The following is a 22,044-nucleotide window of genomic DNA, read 5'->3' as shown; positions in this document are numbered from 1 at the left end:
TGTGTGTTATTAATTATCTACGAATAGTTCTAAAAATACCTCAAGCATTTTCGTCTCCTAGGTGTAGGGAATCGACAATCTCTATTTTTCTTCTCAAAATATAAGTAGGTGTCAAATTTTTATTTGTATAATTTTTTATGTTAATTACATTGTTGGCTGTATACCGAGACCTCTCTCTCTCTCTCTCTCTCTCTCTCTCTCTCTCTCTCTCTCTCTCTCTCTCTCTCTCTCTCTCTCTCTCTCTCTCTCGTGTATATTTACGTATGACATGTCCCATGCAAGAAGGGTGACAGCACTGTCAAGAGCCAGTATTTAAGAGAATCGAAGACAATATTTTTCCCTTTAGGAACGAGCCAGGAGCGAACGTTCCAGCAAAAGTTCAGGCCCATCCATACAACACAAAAATGTTGTGCCTATTGCAAACAGCCCCTATACGTCAGGTCCAATCTCCATTCCAATATGACAGACAGCGCAAACAGCAGAGGGCAGTAAAGGACGCAAAAGTCGAGTCCTCACTGGATCCAAATATTCCGGAAGAAAAAGAAGTGACAATACTGAAAAGAACTTTCACATTTCACATTTCAAATTTTATGTAAATGAATACGTTCCATTACCATGAGCTCTCAGAGAGAGAGAGAGAGAGAGAGAGAGAGAGAGAGAGAGAGAGAGAGAGAGAGAGAGAGAGAGAGAGAGAGTTTTTCTTTTCACCATAATCAATGAGTATTGGGAAATGAACCCACAAATTTATAAAAGCCAAGTACAATAAGGATTTTCTTTTAATTTTAGTCCAACCATTGACCTTTCAAGATCCCATTTCATTATTTCTTTACTCATTCACACAGAGTGCGCGAATTTATATACGTGCCAGTGTTCACTGAATTATCTCCCATCTCTTTTTCTTTTCCGTTAATCGCCTCAGTAGTAAAGTGAATTCTTGTGCATTTCATAGAGCGTACGTACGAGTGGGTATTCATTATCCAAGATTTGCGTATGCTGCAAGCACCAAATCGCATAGTGTATGCAAACCCCATAACTTCCCTTTCCTCATATCAGGGAGCAACCACTAGTTCTTAAGACTAACCACCCACGAGTGCACACCCAAGGGTTTCGTTTCCACAGTGCCACTAATCTGAGGCACTGCCAACCAATTAAGCTACTGAAGCAATTACCCTTTCTCCTTTCCCTCTTACTCCTTACTTACTTTCTGCCTCAAGAAGTGCCATTTCTTTCAGTGCCATTTGATTGCACTGACCTTCTAGTGTTGCTCCCCGGAGCACACCAGCACCACAGTGCCACCAAATCGAAGTAACCACTTATGCACCACTGCACCTGCACCTGAGATTCAGAGTGCCCACAACAGTGTATCCGCTCATAAGGATGATAGCGCCTTCAGGATCACTCTCATTTCCTAAGTGTTTCCGCCCATAAGGAATTTATACCTTCAGGATCACTTCCATACCTACCAGTGTATCCGCCCATAAGGATCAGACGTCCTTCAGGATCGCTCCATCAGTGTGACCTTCGCACGGCACACTCAACCACAGTGCCACCTTATTGAAAGGGTGCCACCACATCGTCACAGACCATTTCCCCTGGTCTTCCTCATAAACTATAATCATGTCTTTATTACAGCGCCAAGCCCTCATGAACATGGGCCAGGAAGCAGGGTTCACGGACAGGAACTCGCCCAGTGGATGAAAGAACAGCTGGATGAAATACTCCAGGTGGAATGAGAAGAACGAAAAGATCACAGCAGGTATGAAGAGGCCAAGACAGCAAGAGAATTAGCCCTCAAAGACAAGGAGCTCAAGCTGGAGAGAGCGAGGAAGGAAAGTGCTGAAGCTATAGCACTCCAACAAGCCTCCAACCCCATACCTGCTGCACCAAATGCTCCGCTCTCAAGCCTTAACTCTCTAGTCCCCAAGTGGACTGAGGAAGAGCCAGAAGCATGGCTAGAAGAGGTCGAGGCGCTCTTCGACAATTTCAACACCACTGAGGCTGAGAGGGCCTTAGTGCTGACCAAACACCTGGAAGGAAAAGCAAAGGCAGCCCTCCACTCGCTGGCACAGAGTCAAAGAGGCGATATGACTGAAGTCCGTAGGGTCATCGCCAAGGCCTACGAGATTACCCCGGAGAAATGGAGACAACAGTTCCGAGGTCTTGCCAAGGAAGTCGGCTGGTCCTGGACGGAATGGGCCTGTCACAAGACCCAGTCTGGTACTCGCTCTCATGCACGACCTTCATGGACCTATTCAACCAGACCATGCTAGAGGACCTCTTCCAATGTGTGCCTGGGCCCCTTGCGGTATATCTCAGCGACAGGCCGCCCACCACACTTATGGAAGCCTGCCACTTGGCTGACGACTGGGAAACTTTGTTGTAATTAGGGCTCTTATGGTTAAAGATCTGATCCATAGAATGGATCAGATCTTTAACAATAAGAGCCCTAATTACACTATTCTTTTATACCCGAATTAGAATCACCTCTTTTACTCTAAAATCACCCAAAATAGCAACATTTAGACCAACCCACTCACAAAGAATAGCAGTATTCAGCCTAATTAACCTCACACCAATTCTATTCCCACTAGCCCTTATAATTCAATTCTAAGGTTTTAAGTTAACTAAACTAGTAGCCTTCAAAGTTCCCAACAAGAGTATCAATCTCTTAAACCTTATAAGCTAAGGTATAGTCACATTTTCAGGATTGCAGCCTAACGTCTTAAATTTAAACTACATAGCCTGGACAGAGAATAATCCCATGCATAGATTTACAATCTATTACCTTTAATCGGCCACCTACCCACGCAATGGTGGCTTTTCTCAACAAACCATAAAGACACTGGAACTTTATATTTTATCTTCGGAGCATGAGCAGGCATGGTAGGCACATCACTAAGACTCCTAATTCGGGCCGAATTAGGACAACCAGGCAGACTAATTGGAAATTATCAAATCTACAACGTAAATGTCACTGCCCACGCATTCGTAATAATTTTCTTCATAGTTATACCAATCATAATTGGTGGCTTTGGCAACTGACTAGTACCACTAATACTAGGGGCACCAGATGTGGCATTCCCACAAATAAATAACATAAGATTCTGACTCCTACCTCCTTCTCTGACACTACTTCTCTCTAGAGGAATAGTAGAAAGAGGAGTTGGCACCTGATGAACTGTCTCCCCGGCCCTAGCAGCCAGCACCGCTCACGCCAGGGCCTCAGTAGACCTGGGTATTTTCTCCCCCTCCACTTAGCCGGGGTTTCCTCAATCTTAGGAGCCGTTAATTTCATCACCACAGTAATCAATATACAAGCCCCTGGAATAACTATAGATCGGCTACCCCTATTTGTATGAACTGTCTTCTTAACGGCCATTCTACTTCTCCTCTCTTCACCAGTCCTAGCCGAAGCCATCACTATACTTCTAACAGATCGGAACCTAAACACATCTTTCTTCGACCCTGCTGGAGGGGGTGACCCAATTCTCTACCAACACCTATTCTGATTCTTCGGACACCCAGAGGTATATATTCTAATCCTACCAGCCTTCGGCATAATTTCTCATATTGTAAGGCAAGAATCAGGAAAAAAAGAATCATTTGGGACACTCGGAATGGTCTATGCCATGATGGCAATTGGAGTACTTGGCTTTGTTGTCTGAGCCCATCACATGTTCACCGTTGGGATAGACGTAGCTACATGAGCATACTTCACTTCCGCCACAATAATTATTGCCGTGCCAACAGGAATCAAAATTTTCAGATGACTGGCCACCCTTCATGGTATGCAATTCACCTACAGCCCCTCATTAATTTGAGCCCTAGGATTCATTTTCCTATTCACCATAGGAGGACTAACAGGTGTAGTCCTAGCCAACTCATCCATTGACATTATCCTCCACGATACATATTATGTAGCTGCCCACTTCCATTACATTCTATCCATGGGAGCAGTATTTGGCATTTTTGCCAGAATTGCCCACTGATTCCCCATATTTACTGGGCTGTCACTCCACCCTAAATGATTAAAAATTCACTTCACAACTATATTCATTGGAGTAAATCTAACTTTCTTCCCACAACACTTCTTAGGGCTAAATGGCATGCCTTGACGATACTCTGACTACCCAGATGCTTACACAACATGAATTGTTGTATCTTCAGTAGGACCATCAATTTCCCTAATCGCCGTATTGGGATTCATCATAGTAGTGTGAGAAGCACTTACATCTAAGCGACCCGCTCTATTCTCCCTATTCATGTCAACTACTACCGAGTGACAACACAACCTTCCACCAGCAGATCACCGATACATAGAAATCCCCCTAACAGCTATCTAAAATGGCAGATCATTGCATAGGATATAAGCTCCTAATAGGAAACCTAGTTTCTTTCAGAAGTAATGGCAACATGAAAAGCCCTTAACCTCCAAGACGCAGCATCCCCCTTATAGAGCAACTAATCTTTTTCCACGACCACGCAATACTAGTTCTCATCCTCATCACCACCCTAGTCGGATTCATACTCTCATCTCTATTCTTCAACTCACTAACAAACCGAATTTTATTAGAACATCAAACTATCGAGACAATTTGAACAATTCTGCCTGCAATTATCCTAATCTTTATTGTCCTTCCATCCCTGCGTCTACTTTACTTGCTTGATGAAGTAAACAACCCAAGAGTGACCCTCAAAGCCATTGGCCGACAATGATACTGAAGATATGAATACTCAGATTTCACTCAGATCAGATTTGACTTATGCATAGTGTCAAGACAAGATATCACAGAAAGAGAATTTCGACTTCTAGAAGTAGATAACCAAACAATCTTGCCGATAAACACCCAAATTCGAGCCCTAATTAGAGCAGGAGACGTTATTCACTCATGGACAGTTCCGGCCCTAGGAGTAAAAGCAGATGCAGTACCTGGACGACTTAATCAAATCAGGTTTCAGATCAATCGACCAGGGCTATTCTACGGACAATGTTCAGAAATCTGCGGAGCAAAACACAGATTCATGACAATTGTCATAGAAAGAACTTCAATTAAATCCTTTCTAAACTGAATTTCATCTAATAGTAATAACTCACTAGATGACTGAAAGCAAGTGTAAGTCTTCTAAACTTACAATAGTAGTTATGCCTACTTCTAATGATTAAAATTAGTTAAAACATAACGCGAGCTTGTCAAGCTCGAATTATTACTAAGTAATATTTTAAAATCCCTCAAACAGTCCCTATTATGACTAAACATGTACATATTTTTCACAGTAATACTAGCCCTAATTATCATCTCAAGATACTTTATCAAAACACCCATTAAAATTGACCCGCACATAGCCCCTATAAAAAAGACCAAGCACACTGAAAATGATAACAAACCTGTTCTCAAGATTTGACCCAATCTCTAGGATTAACCACCTATCTCTAAACTGAGCATCCACAATACTCGGGCTATTGTTTATCCCTACCCATTTTGAGCTATACTGTCACACTCTTCACTGATATGATCCTCAGTAACAGCATCCTTACACAAAGAATTCAAAACCCTCTTAGGACCAACCAACCCGGGAAGAACTATCATATTCTTCTCTCTATTTAGATTTATCGTATTCAATAACTTTTTAGGACTCATACCTTACATCTTAACAAGAACAAGATGCATATCAATAACACTGTCCTTAGCTCTGCCCTTATGAATAGCATTTATACTATTCGGATGAATTAACCAAACTCAACACACATTCGGCCACCTCGTGCCAGCAGGAACCCCAGGACCACTTACACCAGTAATGTTATTGATCGAAACCATTAGAAACGTAATTCGCCCAGGAACCCTGGCCATTCGGCTAGCAGCCAACATAATTGCCGGACACCTTCTCTTAACACTAATAGGAAACACAGGACCACACTTAGGCCAAACAGCAGTATTCATACTAGTATTAGCCCAGATCCTTCTTCTAATTTTAGAAGCAGCAGTTGCTGTAATTCAATCTTATGTATTTGCCGCTCCAAGAACCCTTTATGCTAGAGAAGTAAACTAATGCCAAAACACGGACATCATGCCTACCACCTAGTAGACATCAGACCATAGCCATTAGAGCTATAATACTTACCACTGGACTTGTAAAGTGATTCCACCAATTCAACGTAGACCTCTTAATTCTAGGAACCACAGCAACCTTATTAACACTAATCCAATGATGACGAGATATTACACAAGAAGGAACATATCAAGGTCTTCACACATCAAAAGTAGCCAATGGCCTCCGATGGGGAATAATTTTATATATTGCCTCTGAAGTCCTCTTTTTCTTTTCATTCTTCTGAGCCTTTTCCATAGTAGACTATCCCCCACAGTAGAGTTAGGAACATGCTGACCACCAGCAGGAATCAATACCTTCAACCCCTTTCAAATTCCTCTTCTTAATACAGCAATTTTACTAGCCTCGAGGGCCACAGTACCCTGAGCGCACCACACTCTTCTCGCATCCAACCACACGCAGGCCCTTCAAAGTCTAGCACTCATTGTTACACTAGGCATATACTTCACAGCCCTTCAGGCCATAGAATATTATGAAGCCCCCTTCACAATCACAGACTCAGTTGTATACGGATCAACATTTTTTGTAGCCACTGGTTTCCACAGGCTTCACGTAATCACTGGATCCTGCTTCCTTCTCATATCCCTATACCGACTATATATATATATATGCCACTTCTCATTAGCCCACCACTTCGGCTTTGAAGCAGCTGCCTGATACTTGCACTTCGTAGACACAGTATGACTATTCTTAAACATTTCAATCTACTGATGAGGAGGATAGTTAAATGATTATCTAGTATAAATAGTACAATTGACTTCCAATCAACTGTGTCTGGTATTTCCAGGATAATCAGTGTTAATCGCAATTACTCTCATCACTATCATATTAATTATCTCAATAGCATAGCAGTTATAATTATCTCTACCCTTTCAGCTAAAAAAACCATTGCCGACCAAGAAAAAAGATCCCCATTCGAATGTGGATTCGACCCTAAAGGATCCGCTTGTCTGCCCTTCTCACCGCGATTCTTCCTAATTGCTATTATTTTCTTGATTTTCAACGTAGAAATTACTCTCTTACTCCCCCTAACCACTATTATCACCTTCGCAAACGTAAAAACATGAACTGTGACAGGCCTTTTCTTTCTTCTTATCCTACTCTTGGGACTCTAAGACGAATGAATACAAGGAGCCTTAGAATGATCAGAATAAGAGATCATAGTCAACTATGATATTTGATTTGCACTCATAAGGTGCTCCAAGGAGCTGATCTTAGTTGAAAAGTGAGCGTCGCACCTAGTTTCGACCTAGGCCGTGGTAAATATACCTTCAATTAATTAGTTAAAACCAAATTGAGGTATACCACTATTAATGGTACCATTGAACTCAAGTTCTAACTAAGGGAAAAACAAGAAGGGGAGGAAGCTTCAAACTTCGGTCTCAGGCAGTTAAATTCCGTCTTTATTCCCAAGTTTTTATAGTGTAATTAACATGCTACATTTTCATTGTAGAGCCAAAGGTACCAACCCTTTTTAAAACACCCAAGGGCAAATCTGCCTCCTTTACAGCTTTAATGTAATGCTCACAATATTAAGCTTCTTAAGTTTAAATAATTAATAGCAATCCCACTAATCAAACTAATAAAATCACCATTTTTAATTCTATTTTCTTGAATAGCCTGAAGATAACCAGAAGATTTGATTAAAGTTCTATAAATACCTTGTCCGCCGTAATACTCGCATCAACCCCCATCCCCCAACTGAGAGTAAACAGAGCCCCCTCCTAAAACCTTTCGCCTGGCACCAATAGTGGACAGCAAAGGCATAAATCACATAGAACCAGAAAACACAACCACAGGATATAATCTCAAAGACTTAAGCTTATAATTCTCTACCATCAAATTCAATACATACACCGCAAACCCACCAACCAGGCTAACAGCCAAAGCAAGCAATTTTATAGGCAGTCAAACAAATTATAGTACGAGCTGGAAATACAAGCCAAGAAACGGCAGCCCCACCCACTACAGCCCCAGCCCTCAACACAAGTATCGGCCAAGTCATTAAAACATCAGAATCACTCACTGAAGAAACAGAACTCAAGTTATAATCACCAATGAGCCTGTAATAGACCAAACGAAACCTGTAACAAACAGTAAGGTCAGTAGCTAAAGCTAATAGTCAAAAACAAACATTTAAAGGATTCAAGAAAGCCACCTCTAAAATTAAATCCTTAGAGTAAAACCCTGCTAAAAATGGAAAACCACAAAGAGCTAAATCAGCCAAATTAATGTACATCACCCTAATAGGCATAAAATTGACTAAATCCCCTATTATACAAATATCTTCATAATCTCCAACCCTGTGAATAACAGATCCAGCATATATAAACAAAAGAGCTTTAAACAATGCATGAGTTAGTAGATGGAAAAAAAGACAAAGTAGCCCACCCCAACCTTAAAATAGTGATTATAACACCCAACTGTCTCAAAGTAGAAAGAGCAATAATTTTCTTTAAATCAGTCTCAAAATTAGCCCCCAACTCAGCCATAAATATAGTTAAACACCCCAACAATAATGACAAAGTCCTGGCAAAAGAAGACATCAGTCTCGGACTAAATCGAATTAAAAGATAGACCCCAGCAGTAACTAGCGTAGAAGAATGAACCAAAGCAGAAACAGGAGTCGAAGCTGCCATTGCCACAGGAAGCCAAGCAGAAAGTGGAATTTGAGCCCTCTTAGTCATGGCTGCCAACACAACTAAAAAGATAACATACCTGTTAGCAATAGACTCTCCTCCCACATAAAAATAAAAATTTCAGCCCCCTAAACTCAGCATCAAAGAAGTATTGAGTAAAATAGCAAAAACGCCCACCCGGTCAGACAGGGCGGTCAACATAGGCCTACCAGCACCAGCAGACTTTTCATTTTGATAGCAAATAACCAAAGCGTAAGACACTAAGCCCAAGCCATCCCACCCCAACAAAATACTAATTATATTAGGGCTAATAATCAACAAGAACATAGAAAGAACAAATCCCAAAACCAAATACATAAAACGCCCGATATTATAACCCCTGTAGAATAAAACCCTAGAAGAAATAAAACAAACAAAAGACATAAACATAATTGACATTCAGTCAACAATCAAACCTATTTTGATATTAGCCCTGTTGATTCTGACCAACTCCCAGTCTAAAAAATAACAACAACCAGAAAAAAAAAGTAAATTTAGAGAAGTGATCAGACTAGCAATAGATACAATTAATAAAAACACCGAACACCTTAAATTCATCTTATTATTCCACAACACTGCCTAAAATGATATTTTCATAATAAAATAAATTTTTGAACATACTTACCTGGTAGTTATATATATAGCTTAAGTCCCTGACGTCACGGCAGAATTTCAAAAACTCGCGGCAATCGCCGATCGGTAGTCAGGTGAACCACCTGTGCGCCCTCTACCCAGGTACCTGGAACCATTCCAACTATTCCTCAGATCTTCCATGCCCCTAGTCTCTAGAGGGGAGGAGGGTGGGAATTTAATTATATATAACTACCAGGTAAGTATGTTCAAAAATTTATTTTATTATGAAAATATCATTTTTAAACATCTAACTTACCTGGTAGTTATATATATAGCTGATTGACACCTTTGGTGGAGGGTCAGAGACAGCCAACATCGTTGGAATTTGCTTAAGGGTTAATAAAGCTGACTTCAATGAACTCCCTCATTTTGTCTGCTTTCCTTAAGAGGTCCAGCGATCCACTCAGGGGGCTGAAGACCTCTAGGAGCTGCCAACCGGTGTACCAACCTCTATGTGACAGACAACCTATAATACCCTTGTTCCGGGCGCCACCAAGGAACAAAATGATCATCTGACTAAAATCAATGATTGTGGAAGACTGCGTTCAATCTTCACAAACAACCATAAAATTTCAACCATTCCAAGGTAAGAACAAAGGGTATTGTTTTATGGAATTGGATTAAGGAAGCTGAGTTCAATAAACTCCGCCTCATTATGTCTGTATTCCTTAAGAGGTCCAGCGATCCACTCAGGGGGCTGAAGACCTCTTGGAGCTGCCAACCAGTGTACCAACCTCTATGTGACAGACAACCTATAATACCCTTGTTCCGGGCATCACCAAGGAACAAAATGATCATCTGACTAAAATCAATGATTGTGGAAGACTGCGTTCAATCTTCACAAACAACCATCAAATTTCAACCATTCCAAGGCAAGAACAAAGGGTATTATTTTATAGGATTGGATTAAGGAAGCTGACTTCAATGAACTCCCTCTCATTATGTCTGCATTCCTTAAGAGATCCAGCGATCCACCCAGGGGCTGAAAATCTCTAGGGGCTGTCAACCGGTGTATAATCTCTATGTGGCTAGACCTCCTCTCAATACCCTTGTTCCAGGCTCTACCAAGGAACTTTCATCCCAATGATTGCGGAAGACTGCGTCCAGTCTTCACAAACAACCATAAAAATTCTCAATTCCAAGGTAAGAAAAAAGGGTATTGGTTTATGGGATTGTAGGGTATTCCCTCTCCCATTACTGAATTAGATGCTATAAACGGGCACAGCGTATAGCAATCTTCGCATAATGTCTTGACTTGTTTTAGATAGTGAGAGGCAAATACTAACTTGCTTCTCCAGAAGGTCGTGTCCAAGATACTCTGCAGGGACCTGTTCTGTTTAAGAGCTACAGAGGTTGCTACTGCCCTGACCTCGTGCGTCTTTACTTTCAGAATCTTGTAGTCTATCTCTCTACATTCCATATTTGCTTCTTTTATCAACTGTCTGATAAAATAAAACAGAGCATTCTTCGACATCTATACAGAGAGCTTTTTGACTGAGCACCAAAGCCCTTCTGAATTCCTTCTAAAGTCCTTTGTCCTATCCAGGTAGAGCCTTAGAACCCTTACCGGGAATAGGACTCTCTCTCTCTCCTCCCCTGTTATGTCCGTTAGGTTCGGAATCTCGAACGTTCTGGGCTAGGGTTGTGATGAGTATTCATTTTTTGCAAGGAAGCCTAGTTGCAGTGAGCAGATTGCCTTGCCTTTTATAAAATCTATATTCTTGCTGAGAGCATGTATCTCACTAACTCTTTTCGCTGCGGCCAAACTGACCAAGAAAAGAGTTTTCATGGTGAGGTCCTTTAAAGATGCCCTCTGCAAGGGATCGAACCTACTCCCCATGAGGAACCTCAGGACCACGTCTAGGTTCCATGCTGGTGAGTTCTCTATATACAAATTTGGGTTACAGAAATATTGGAAGAGGACACATGGTTGTCCTTGCACCATCCTCTAAATACCTCCCACTTGGATTGGTATACCTTAATGGTGGATAACCTCCTTGATTTGCGATAGCGCCAGCTGCCTCCTTCGAAAAACTTCTGGCTCTTGTGAGTTTTCCGATAGTCTGAAAGCAGTTACTAGTAGCGCTTGTAGGTTTTGGTAATATCTTTCCAAGTGGGGTTGTTTGAGTAGATCTACTCTCTGAGGTAGGCTACTCGGAATGTCCACCATCCAATCCAGTACTTCTGGGAACCAATCTCTTGTCGTTTAGTAAGGGGCCACAAGGGTCATTCCGGTCCTCTCATGTGACACAAATTTTTTCAGTACCCTGTGTATTATCTTGAAATAGGGAAATGCATACACGTCCAAGTTGGACCAGTCCACCAGGAGCGCGTCTATGTATATAGCCCGGGATCTGGTACTGGAGAGCAGTAAGTGTCCAACCTCTTCGTTTGCGCTGTGGCGAAGAGATCTATGCAAGGACATCCCCAAAGTCCTGATGTAGCGTTCATTCTTTTGAGAGGACTTTATTTCCTGCTCAGAATGTCCGCCCTCACATTTTTCTCCCCTTGGATAAAGTGGGTTACTAGTTTTACATTCTCCTCCTTTGCCCAAAGAAGAGATTCTCTTATTGTCTCGTATAGAGACCTGGAGTGAGTGCCCCCTTGTTTGCTGATGTAGGCCAACGCTGCCGTGTTGTCGGTGTTGACCTGCACCTCTTTGTTCCCCACTGTGTTCGAACTCCTGAGAGCTAGAAGGATTGCAGTTAATTCCTTCTAATTGATGTTTAAATCCTCCTGCTCTCTGGTCCAGGAGCCCGAGACTTTTTATTTCCCTCGTGTTGCTCCCCATACTGAGTCCGACGCGTCGGATAACAACACTAGGTCTGGGTTCCTCTAATATAGAGAAGGGACCTCCTGGAGCTTGACGGGGACGTTCCACCACTACAAATACGGTCTTATTGGTTCCGAAATGGGGATGCAATTGGTCTCCAGTTCTATTTCCTTGTCCCAGTTCCGATTTAGATGAAACTGTAACGGGCATAGAATTAACCTCTCAAAGGAGACAAACCGTTCCAGCGAGGAAAGGGTTCCCAGCAGACTCATCCATTCCTTTGCCAAGCATGACTGTCTCTTTATAAAGTTCTGAAATTTTCTTGAGGCTTGTCCTGTCTTTATAATAAACGGAAAAGCCCGAAAATCCTGACTCTGAATCTTCATCCTAAGGCATAGAACCTCTTGGGATGGGATCGGCTGAGATTTCTATCTGTTTATCAATAGACCTAATTCTTTGTTAGACACTTGATGCCAGTGCATCTTGCGTCCTGAGCCAACTCCACGTCTTGGCTTCCAATATCTTGAAGCCTGACGCCCTGACGTCCAATGCCTCGACGCTTGACGTCTTGGGTTCATTGACGCTTGTCATCATGGTATTTCACTCCTAGATGCTTGACGCCACTGCATCCAGCGTCTAGAGTTTCATTCACTACGTTCAGCGTCTTAAACTTCTGGACGTCTAGAAGCTTTAGTTGGACGTCTATTATCCTTCTTCTGTTTTCCTGGTTGTCACGCTTGCAGCTGGGAAGACAAAGTCTGCTGCATATTTTATAGTGAAGCTATATGCGGGGCTTCCTGCTGCTGGGGACAGGCTGGGGAAGCCTCAACTACGGCAATTATTTCCTTCTCATCGTCAATAATGGACCGAGGAGGGGTTCCGCAGACGAGTACCAATCCGAAGGAGGAAGAGGAGGATGTACGGAAGGCAGCACAGTGTCCGCCACGCTCTTGCAGCCCGGTATCCTGACTGAATAGAACTGTCTATGTTTGTTCTTAGTAGGAGAGCTACCCTTGGGGCTGGAAGGGAAGAGCTCCGGCTGCTGCTGTGGCTACAATCTGTAGTCTATGAAGTGTTATCATGACGTCCCTCAATATTGGGTAACTTGCTCTTGAGAGGTCTCGGCTCCAGAGCCAGACGTCAACCTTGTCTGTTTAGGCCGAAAGAGAGAGAGACCGAAACTATAAAACCTTTCCCGTGGACGAACTTCAGAAAATTCTTGGAGATCGGGTGCATGGGGACGTGAAAATACGCATCCTGGAGGTCCAGTGAGGCCATCCAGTCATGCTGTCTGACCGCTGCTAGAACCGATTTTGTCGTTTCTATAGCGACCTTTGTTTATTGCACAAAAAAAAATTGAGTGCAATCCCGTCTAGCACCGGTCTCTAACCCCCCAAGTATTTGGGGATCAGGAATAACCGAATGTAGAATCCTGGGGAATTCGGATCCTGAACTCTCTGTCTGGTCTCCTTTTGCAACATCATAGACACTTGTTGCTGTAGAACCTTTGCCTTGGTTCTGTCGTTGCATTTGGCAGAAAGGTCGAATTGTCTTGTTACTAGAGGGGGGCCTACTCAGGCTGGACAGTCCAGCTCCTACCGCAGTCTGCAGGAGAAGAAAGGCAGGTCCTTCTTCTTCCCTGTGTAGAGCCTCTTCGCGTTATCATTCATCTACCCGCCCTAGAGGAACCTCTATCAGAGGGCCGACCATGAAAGAGCTGAAATACCTGAAACACAGGAACCTCAGCCTTACTCTTTTTAGCGATGAAAGTCATAGGTAGGACTTTTCTTGCTGTTTTAGATCTTAAATCTTACGTGGTTTTCTGGGCCAAAGATGAAAAGGCCTCTATACCAAACCTTGAGAGAAGGGGTGAGAGGAAAAAAGAGGTATAAATCAATTCTGATTTTGATTGGACGTGACCCCATTAGCCAGGAAAGAGCAAAGATGGGCCCTTTTCTTCAGGAGTCCCGCTGAGAAAGGTGCAGTTGATTCGTTGGAACTATCTCCGAGTCCTTTATCCATACACGACATCAGATATATGAGGAAAAACAAAGGCTGTCTTTCATTGTTTCTCCTTCGAAAGTATCCATTCTTCGTAAATGCTGCCCTCTTAGACGCCTTCACAAGAGTAAATTCTGAAGGCGGGGAACGAGGAGCAGTCAGGATAAATTTCTCTGGGAAAAATTTCCGAAAATATCTTCATAAGCCTTTTCAAGTCTGATAAAAGCTGATGGCCTTTTATATTGTCTTCGTCAGAAATTTCTACAATAGGATTCACAGGAGAATGCGAGATATTATCATTCTCTTCTTCCGATTTTACGAAGACGGAAGTAGCGGCGTCTTTCAAAATATCATCTTGACGCCTGGCGCCCTGGCGCATCCCAGTCTCTTTGACGCCTGGCGTGTTGGCGTCCATTTTCTTGAAGCTTAATGTCTTGGCGTCCAGCTTCATGACGCCTGACGTCCTGGCGTCTAACTTCTCGACACTTGACGTCCAGGCGTCCAGCTTCTCTACGTCTGACATCCTGGCGTCCAGCTTCTCGAAGCCCGACGCCCTGGCGCTCGGCGCCCTGGCGCCCAGCTTCTCGACGCCCGACGTCCTGGCGTCCATACTTCTAACTTTCGCTGTCCCGTCAAACCTAGAGGTTACTTGAGAACTGGCCGCCTGTGCGACATCGGTCAAAGCTTCCTCCGGTTGACGACAGCAACCAATGGACGAAAAAACACTTTAACCTCGCCTTTCCTATGGCGAGGGTGAGCGCCCTGGGAAACGTCAACAGGTACGCTCGAGGGGACGACTGCTCTGTAGCTAAAGCCTCTTGCCTCCCTTCGTCTGTCGACTTTCCTTCTCACAGGGGTTGGTGAGCTTGGAAGAGGTCTAGGACTAGGAGCACAACAGGACCGAGCGGTCGCACCCTCCACTGCACTTACACTAACAACATATTAACACTTGTATTTTTAGATCTCTTATTATCGATCACATATTATCCCTGTCTTCTGAGAGGATTTTACCTGTTGGGCCAGGGTCTGAATGGCAGCCAACAAATCATTAAGTATTGGGTCCTTACCTGTTTCAGTAGGGGGTTCAGAGACTACCACTACGGGAGAAGGATCAATAGGATAGTTATCAAGGGGAAAAGAATTAACTATTCCCTGGTTATATCAAGAAGAGTGAGAAACAGTACTCTTGGCTCTTCTGAGCCGGTCTTTCATTCCCGTTCTTCAGACATACTAAGTGGGGATCCAAGGAGACTTTAGCAAGCTGCTTGCATCCCCACACACACATTTTCACACTCGATGAAGTCAGATATGTTATAAGAAAATCCAAAAGCGAACAAGCGAAAGCCAAGCCAAAGTGTACTTCACCAAAATAAGTTGCGAAAAAACACAGGCTACGAGCGAAATTCCATCGATGTTACCGACACAGCGGCAGGGAAGATCTGAGGAATAGTTGGAATGGTTCCAGGTACCTGGGTAGAGGGCGCACAGGTGGTTCACCTGACTACCGATCGGCGATTGCCGCGAGTTTTTGAAATTCTGCCGTGACGTCAGGGACTTAAGCTATATATATAGGCCTAACTACCAGGTAAGTTAGATGTTTAAAAATAAAAAATTATATCTTTGGATCCACAAACCAACATTTTATTTAAACTATTTAAGCTTTTAACGCACCAAAATCGAACCCCTCAACACTAAAACATTTAAAGGCAATCAATAAATTTTATTAAAACTAAATACTCTCGAACCTTGCCGGAACTGTATGGCCGGGACGCAGACGCTGGCTCTTCCCTTACGATGGTTTCACAGCAGCCGAAGTAGGAAACCAGCCCACAGCTACTAGGGCTACCCCTGGTCCTGCTCCTGATGGCACTTCTGGCCTTTCCCTAGAGTCGGTGCCCTCATCACCTCCTAGGAATTTGTTATTTAATGTCAGTAGCCTAAGGCCTTTAAGAAATGTTAAGAAGAAGAAGAAGAAGAAGAAGAAGAAGAAGAAGAACATATAAGAAGAAGAAGAAGAAGAAGAAAAGAAGGGGCAGAAGATTGAAAATAAGATCCAATTAGCTAATCAGAGCCACCAGCTCTCCTTGGCACTAGTGTCCCATTGGCACAGTGAATCTTGAATGCTTCCATCCTCAGAGTGATCTTGGCACCTATCCAGATAAGGTAGCCTGCAATGTTGTGATCTCTGTCCCAGTAGATTAACCCCTAACACCCTAAGCATTTTTTTAATACTAACCTTGTGACTAGCACCATCTAACGAACCAATACTCAAGCTGGTACACCTGGTCACTAACTATAATAAACCCTTCAGGTTACTCATGTTCACATTTATTCCCAACCTGCGTGTATTATTCCTAAAGCATTGCGTAATCCGTAATTAATTGCATTTAGTTAGGTCCGTGTCATTAGTTAGTGCTAGAGCCATAGGATGAAGCATTGAAGGCTATGTCAGAGATTTACCATGTGCCCATTGCCTGGGAGTGGAGTTCCCCAATCATCAGAGACAACCAGTAGAAATTGTATATACCGTTGTGTAAGTCTGGTTAGGCTCTGCTGTAGTAAAGAAACAGCTGTTAGCACCACAAGTACCCATCTTAGAAGTTAGGTAGGTCCACTTAGCTATTGCAGTGCAAAAGCACAGTTTATCCTAGGGACACTAGCTGTCTAGTCGGGACGAATAGCTTACTCAGCCAAGACCTTCATGCCTGAAAGGGTGTGAATGCCTTTTCAAAGGGGGACCTTTCACTTATTTTCATTCCTCTCCTATTAGCCAGCCGGGAAATAATTCGAATTTCTGAACAAAAACACTCTCCATTAACTGCTAGGCTCAATTTATTGGTGGGAAGGTAGGTTAGCACCTATTTTGAACTCAGATTAGACAACAGCACCTCTTTGACTGCCATTTGTTATCACGTGTCCGAGTAGCTGATGCCTCTCCATTAGTGATAGAAGAGAAGCCAGGCTGTGAATAAAAATTAGACTAGGAACTTAACCTTTAAGCACCTAACCATAAGATCTGTTTTCCAAGCACTTTTGCTGGCTGTGTGACTATTTCGCAGATGACTGACCTTGCCACTCCCAAGCACACAACAAAGAAGCATCTCGCCACTCGTAAACAACGTTTTATTAAAGACTCGGTACCCAGATCTTGCAAAAGGATATCTGTTGGTGGCAACATGAAAGGTCGCACTGCTCCCCACTCCTTTTTTTCTTCTGGAGGGACTAAGGGCGTTCAGGACAACCCGTCCTTGTATGTTATCAAAAATACAGGAACATCCACAGGCCTAAAAAATGAACGTCAGAAGCAATCAGTCCTCTAGCCAGTCCAAGATTCTCCTTTTCCTCTCAGTGAATTTCTCTCTTTATTTTTTCCCAAGGTTTTTTCACTTTTCATTCTCCAAACCAAACCCTTTGTTAAGAACCTAACGCCAAAGCAGCCCTTCAAATTCGCCCCATGACTTATCCAAACCTAAAGCTAACTCAGTTCAGTGATCAGTAGTAGATTAGAACTCCATAGTGTTACCACGGGCCAATTAAATTTAATTAATCAACTCCTCCATGGTGCATTTTTTAGCTTAGAGAAAAACAAATTTATAAACAAAATGATATTTTAATGATAAAATAAAGTTTGTTCATACTTACCTGGCAGATATATATATAGCTGTATTCTCCGAAGTCCGACAGAATTCCAAAACTTGCGGCACACGCAGTGGGGCCAGGTGGTTAATACCCATTCCCGCCGCTGGGAGGCGGTATCAGAACCATTCCCATTTTCTATTCAGATTTTCTAGTGCCACTGTCTCCTGAGGGGAGGAGGGTGGGCACTATGATTATATATATCTGCCAGGTAAGTATGAACAAACTTTATTTTATCATTAAAATATCATTTTGTTCATGCAACTTACCTGTCAGATATATATATAGCTGAATCCCACCATTGGAGGTGGGAAGAGACAGAATAGGATTTAGGAAACAAAGATATGTAGACGACTGACGCCTTGGTTCCTTACTTGTTAGCATAGCTGACTTCGTGATTACAGTCACCGAAGCCTGCTTCTGCTTTACTACAGTCTCCAGCAAGGTAGTGACCTATATAGCTGGTGAGTTCTAGATGATCTGTCCACGGGGGCATGACCACAATGGGACTAGATCATAAGACCATACTGTGAGAGCAAAAGGAGCAACGACCAACCACCTGACCGAGAGCATCAACAGGACCTGCCGAAGGGACGCCAGATCGGTGGGAAGTCCCCGTAACCAACTTACAGCTTTCGACATGCCCTCTCCCTGGTCCTGGGAGTCCGACAGAGGTCCAGGCCTATGTTAGCATAGCTGACTTCGTGATTACTGTCACCCAAGCCTGCTTCTGCTTTACTAGAGTCTCCAGCAAGGTAGTGACCTATATAGCTGGTGAGTTCTAGATGATCTGTCCACGGGGGCGTGACCACAATGGGACTAGATCATAAGGCCATACTGTGAGGGCAAAAGGAGCAACAACCAACCACCTGACCTAGAGCGTCAACAGGTCCTGCTTTCGACATGCCCTCTCCCTGGTCCTGGGAGTCCGACAGAGGTCCAGGCCTAGAAGCGTTATGGGACCGATCTGACGTAAAAAAACAAAATCAAGATTAAAATATACTTCCTAACCTCTAAAGGATAGGATGAGTATCGCTCCCTGCCCGCAACACTGTGTCTGCAGAAGCGACCACAGGTCCTGCCGAAGGGACGCCAGATCGGTGGGAAGCCCCCGTAAACCTCCTGTGGCTTTCGACTTGCCCTCTCCCTGGTCCTGGGAGTCTGACAGAGGTCCAGGCCTAGAAGTGTTATGGGGCCGATCTGGAGTGCGGAAATGTATGGTCCTAGTGAATAGCAGTCTTCGTATGTCGTCTTCACGTCCCCAAGTAATGTGAAGCGAACACCGAATTGCAGTTGCCAGAAGGTGGTACCCAGAAGATCGCAAAGGGACATGTTCTTCTGGAAAGCCACCGAGGTTGCAATGGCTCTAACTTCGTGAGCCTTAACTTCAAAAGACTCAAGTCACTGTCTTGAACGTCGGAAAGTGCGTCTAAAATGGTGCTTCTAAAAAAGAACGCCAGTGCATTCTTAGAAAGAGGCAAATCCGGCCTCTTGACAGAGCACCACAGACTGTCCGAAGGACCTCGACTTTCCCAGTCTTCTGCAAATAAAATTTGAGAGCCCTGACAGGACACATGACTCTTTCTGGTTCATGTCCGAGAATTTCCGTCATACCCTTAATCTCGAAGGTCCTGGGCCAAGGGGTAGACGGGTTCTCGTTTTAGCAAGAACATACGGCTTAGAGAACATACTGCATTATGGCCTCTAAAACCTACATGATTATTGATAGCCTGAAGTTCACTAACTCTCTTCGCCGTAGCCAGAGCAGTTAGGAAAAAAAACTTTCCTTGTCACATTCTTGAGACGCCGAAGAAAGAGGCTCGAAGGTATTTGACATAAAAAATTTAGGACGACATCCAGGTTCCAGGGAGGCGTCCTGGAATGAGGTACCTTGACAGTCTCAAAGGATCTCAAGAGATCGTGAAGATCCTTGTTGTCGGCTGATAGTCTGAATGCAGTTAGACTCAGAGCGGGGAAGTTTTGAGGTACCTTTCGAAATGGGGCTGCCTGAGCAGATCTACCAAGGGACGTCCCCATAACCTCCACAGCTCCTGACATACTTCCTCGTGAAGGGTCCACTCGGTCGGTAGAAGCTGCCGCTGTCAACCGAGAAGGTCCGCGCGGATATTCTGCAACGAACCTCGTAAGGATCGTGATCCCCCGCGCATGGGCCCAAAGCAGGATCTCCTTCGCCAGGGCGAACAGGGACCGGGAACGAGTTCCTCCCTGTTTCTTGAGGTATGCCAGGGCTGTGGAGTTGTCTGAATTTACTTGTACGACTCGGCCTGACACTTGGCTCTCGAAGGATTGAAGGGCCAGCAGGATCGCCCCTAATTCCTTGAGATTGATGTGCCAGGACACCTGTTCCCCTCTCCAGGTGCCTGACACTTTCTCCCCTCCTAGTGTTGCTCCCCATCCCTCCCTGGGAGCGTAGGGGAAAACAACACCAGGTCGGGGCTCTAAAGGCATAGAGAAACCCCTTCTGCCAACCTCGAGGGTCGAGCCACTACCTCAGGTGAATCTTGAAAACGGAGAGATCTTCAGGGTCTCCTCTAGATTCTCCTTGTCTATTCAGTTTTCCGCCAGGAAAAACTGGAGCGGCCTGAGATGAAGTCTTCCCAGGGAAACAAACTTCTCCAGAGAGGAAATGGTCCCCAGCAAACTCGTCCATTCCTCACTGAGCATATTTCCTTCCCTAGGAAGGATGAGACTTTTTCTAAGCATTGCTACTGACGTTCCTGGGATGGAAAAGCTTGAAAAGCCACTGAATCCATCTGAATCCCCAGATAGACGATGGACTGCGTCGGGATCAGATGGGACTTTTCTTCGTTCACTAGAAGTCCTAGGGACTTTGTCAACTCTAAATTCGCATTCAGGTCCTCCAGACACCTTGACTGTGAAGAGGCTCGGATGAGCCAATCGGCCAGGTAAAGCGAGATACGAATACCCGCCAAGTGAAGCCATCTTGCCACATTTCTCATGATAATCGTGAAGATCATGGGAGCTGTGCTTAGCCCGAAGCAAAGAGCTCTGCATTGAAACACTCGTCCCCCTAGTACAAACCTCAAATACTTCCTCGACTGGGGATGTATGGGAACGTGAAAGTAAGCGTCCTGTAAGTCCAGAGCGACCATCGAATCTCCTGGTCTTAATGCTCCTAAAAACAGACTGGGACGTCTCCATCGTGAACTTCTCCTTCACCATGAAGCGGTTCAGTCTACTGACATCAAGGACTGGTCTCAATCCTCCCGACTGCTTCGGAACTAGGAACAGTCGGTTGTAGAATCCTGGGGAGTCCAGCTCCAGGACTTGCTCCACAGCTCTTTCTCGAGCATTTGCTCTAATAGCTTGAAAAGGATCTGTTGCTTCTCTTGATGGAATGAGGAAGACAGATCCCTGGGCGACGCGATGCACAGAAGTGGTGAGTCGAGAAAGGGGATCTTGTATCCTCTCTCGATAACTTCAAGGGACCAGGTGTCTGCCCCTCTTGCTCTCCAGGCTCTCGCAAACGAAAGAAGCCTGGCTCCTACAGGTGTCTGAAGGCGCTGCAAATCACTTCCTGCCCCAAGGTTTAGGCGGGGCTCCGCCTCTGAAAAGACCTCTACCTCGGGGAGAAGATCTCGAGGAAGAAGCTCCTCCACGAAAGGGCTTCTACTTCCTGGAGGTCTGACCTGACAACGACATCAAAGGGACTGCCGGGCGTCTTGACGAGTGGGCCAAGAGGGGAGTGGCCTCCTTCAAGCTGGAGGAGAGATCCTTGAACAAGGACTGGGGGGAAGAGATGGCTCGAAAACGGGGAGAACAGCAAAGCCCTCTGCGACGGAGAAACTGACTTTGCAAAAGTATGACGCCAAAGGCATCTGGTGTTCCCAGGCGGTCACCCATCCAAGTACTGACCAGACCCAACGTTGCTTAACTTCGCTGATCGCACGAGAAGCGGTGCTTTCAACGTGGTATGGCCGTTGGCTGGTAGGGCCATAGGCTGTAAAGTTACAGTACAAGGCCCTCTTCTTCAAGAGGCCCGTACAAAAGAGGGAAGCCAGTTCCTCCGAGCCATCCCTGACTGCCTTGTCCATGCAGTTCAACACGCTGGACAGCTCCCCCAGGCAGATCGAGTCGGGACTCCTAATCCTGACATCTAGAGCCCCCAAACACCAGTCCAGGAAATTGAAGACCTCCATGGTTCGAAACAGTCCTTTCAAATGGTGATCCGTC

At 44.4% G+C, this 22,044-nt stretch overlaps 1 non-coding gene and 4 pseudogenes across 1 annotated transcript; 3 read left to right on the top strand and 2 right to left on the bottom strand.

The window, feature by feature from the left end:
- Positions 1-2,853: 2,853 nt before the first annotated feature.
- LOC136855176 (cytochrome c oxidase subunit 1-like) lies at positions 2,854-3,509 on the top strand (annotated as a pseudogene).
- Positions 3,510-4,101: 592 nt separating this feature from the next.
- LOC136854867 (cytochrome c oxidase subunit 2-like) lies at positions 4,102-5,070 on the top strand (annotated as a pseudogene).
- A 304-nt stretch (positions 5,071-5,374) lies between these two features.
- Positions 5,375-6,048, top strand: LOC136855175 (ATP synthase subunit a-like; annotated as a pseudogene).
- Positions 6,049-7,791: 1,743 nt separating this feature from the next.
- LOC136854866 (NADH-ubiquinone oxidoreductase chain 5-like) lies at positions 7,792-9,366 on the bottom strand (annotated as a pseudogene).
- A 12,311-nt stretch (positions 9,367-21,677) lies between these two features.
- On the bottom strand, positions 21,678-21,796 carry LOC136855184 (5S ribosomal RNA). The gene has a single exon (XR_010857944.1). It is a non-coding gene; the product is annotated as a 5S ribosomal RNA (ribosomal RNA).
- Positions 21,797-22,044: the final 248 nt, after the last annotated feature.

This window comes from Macrobrachium rosenbergii, chromosome 30, assembly GCF_040412425.1.
Source record: "Macrobrachium rosenbergii isolate ZJJX-2024 chromosome 30, ASM4041242v1, whole genome shotgun sequence".
Classification (NCBI taxonomy): Eukaryota; Metazoa; Arthropoda; class Malacostraca; order Decapoda; family Palaemonidae; genus Macrobrachium; species Macrobrachium rosenbergii.
This window is presented reverse-complemented; position numbering and strand designations above follow the sequence as displayed.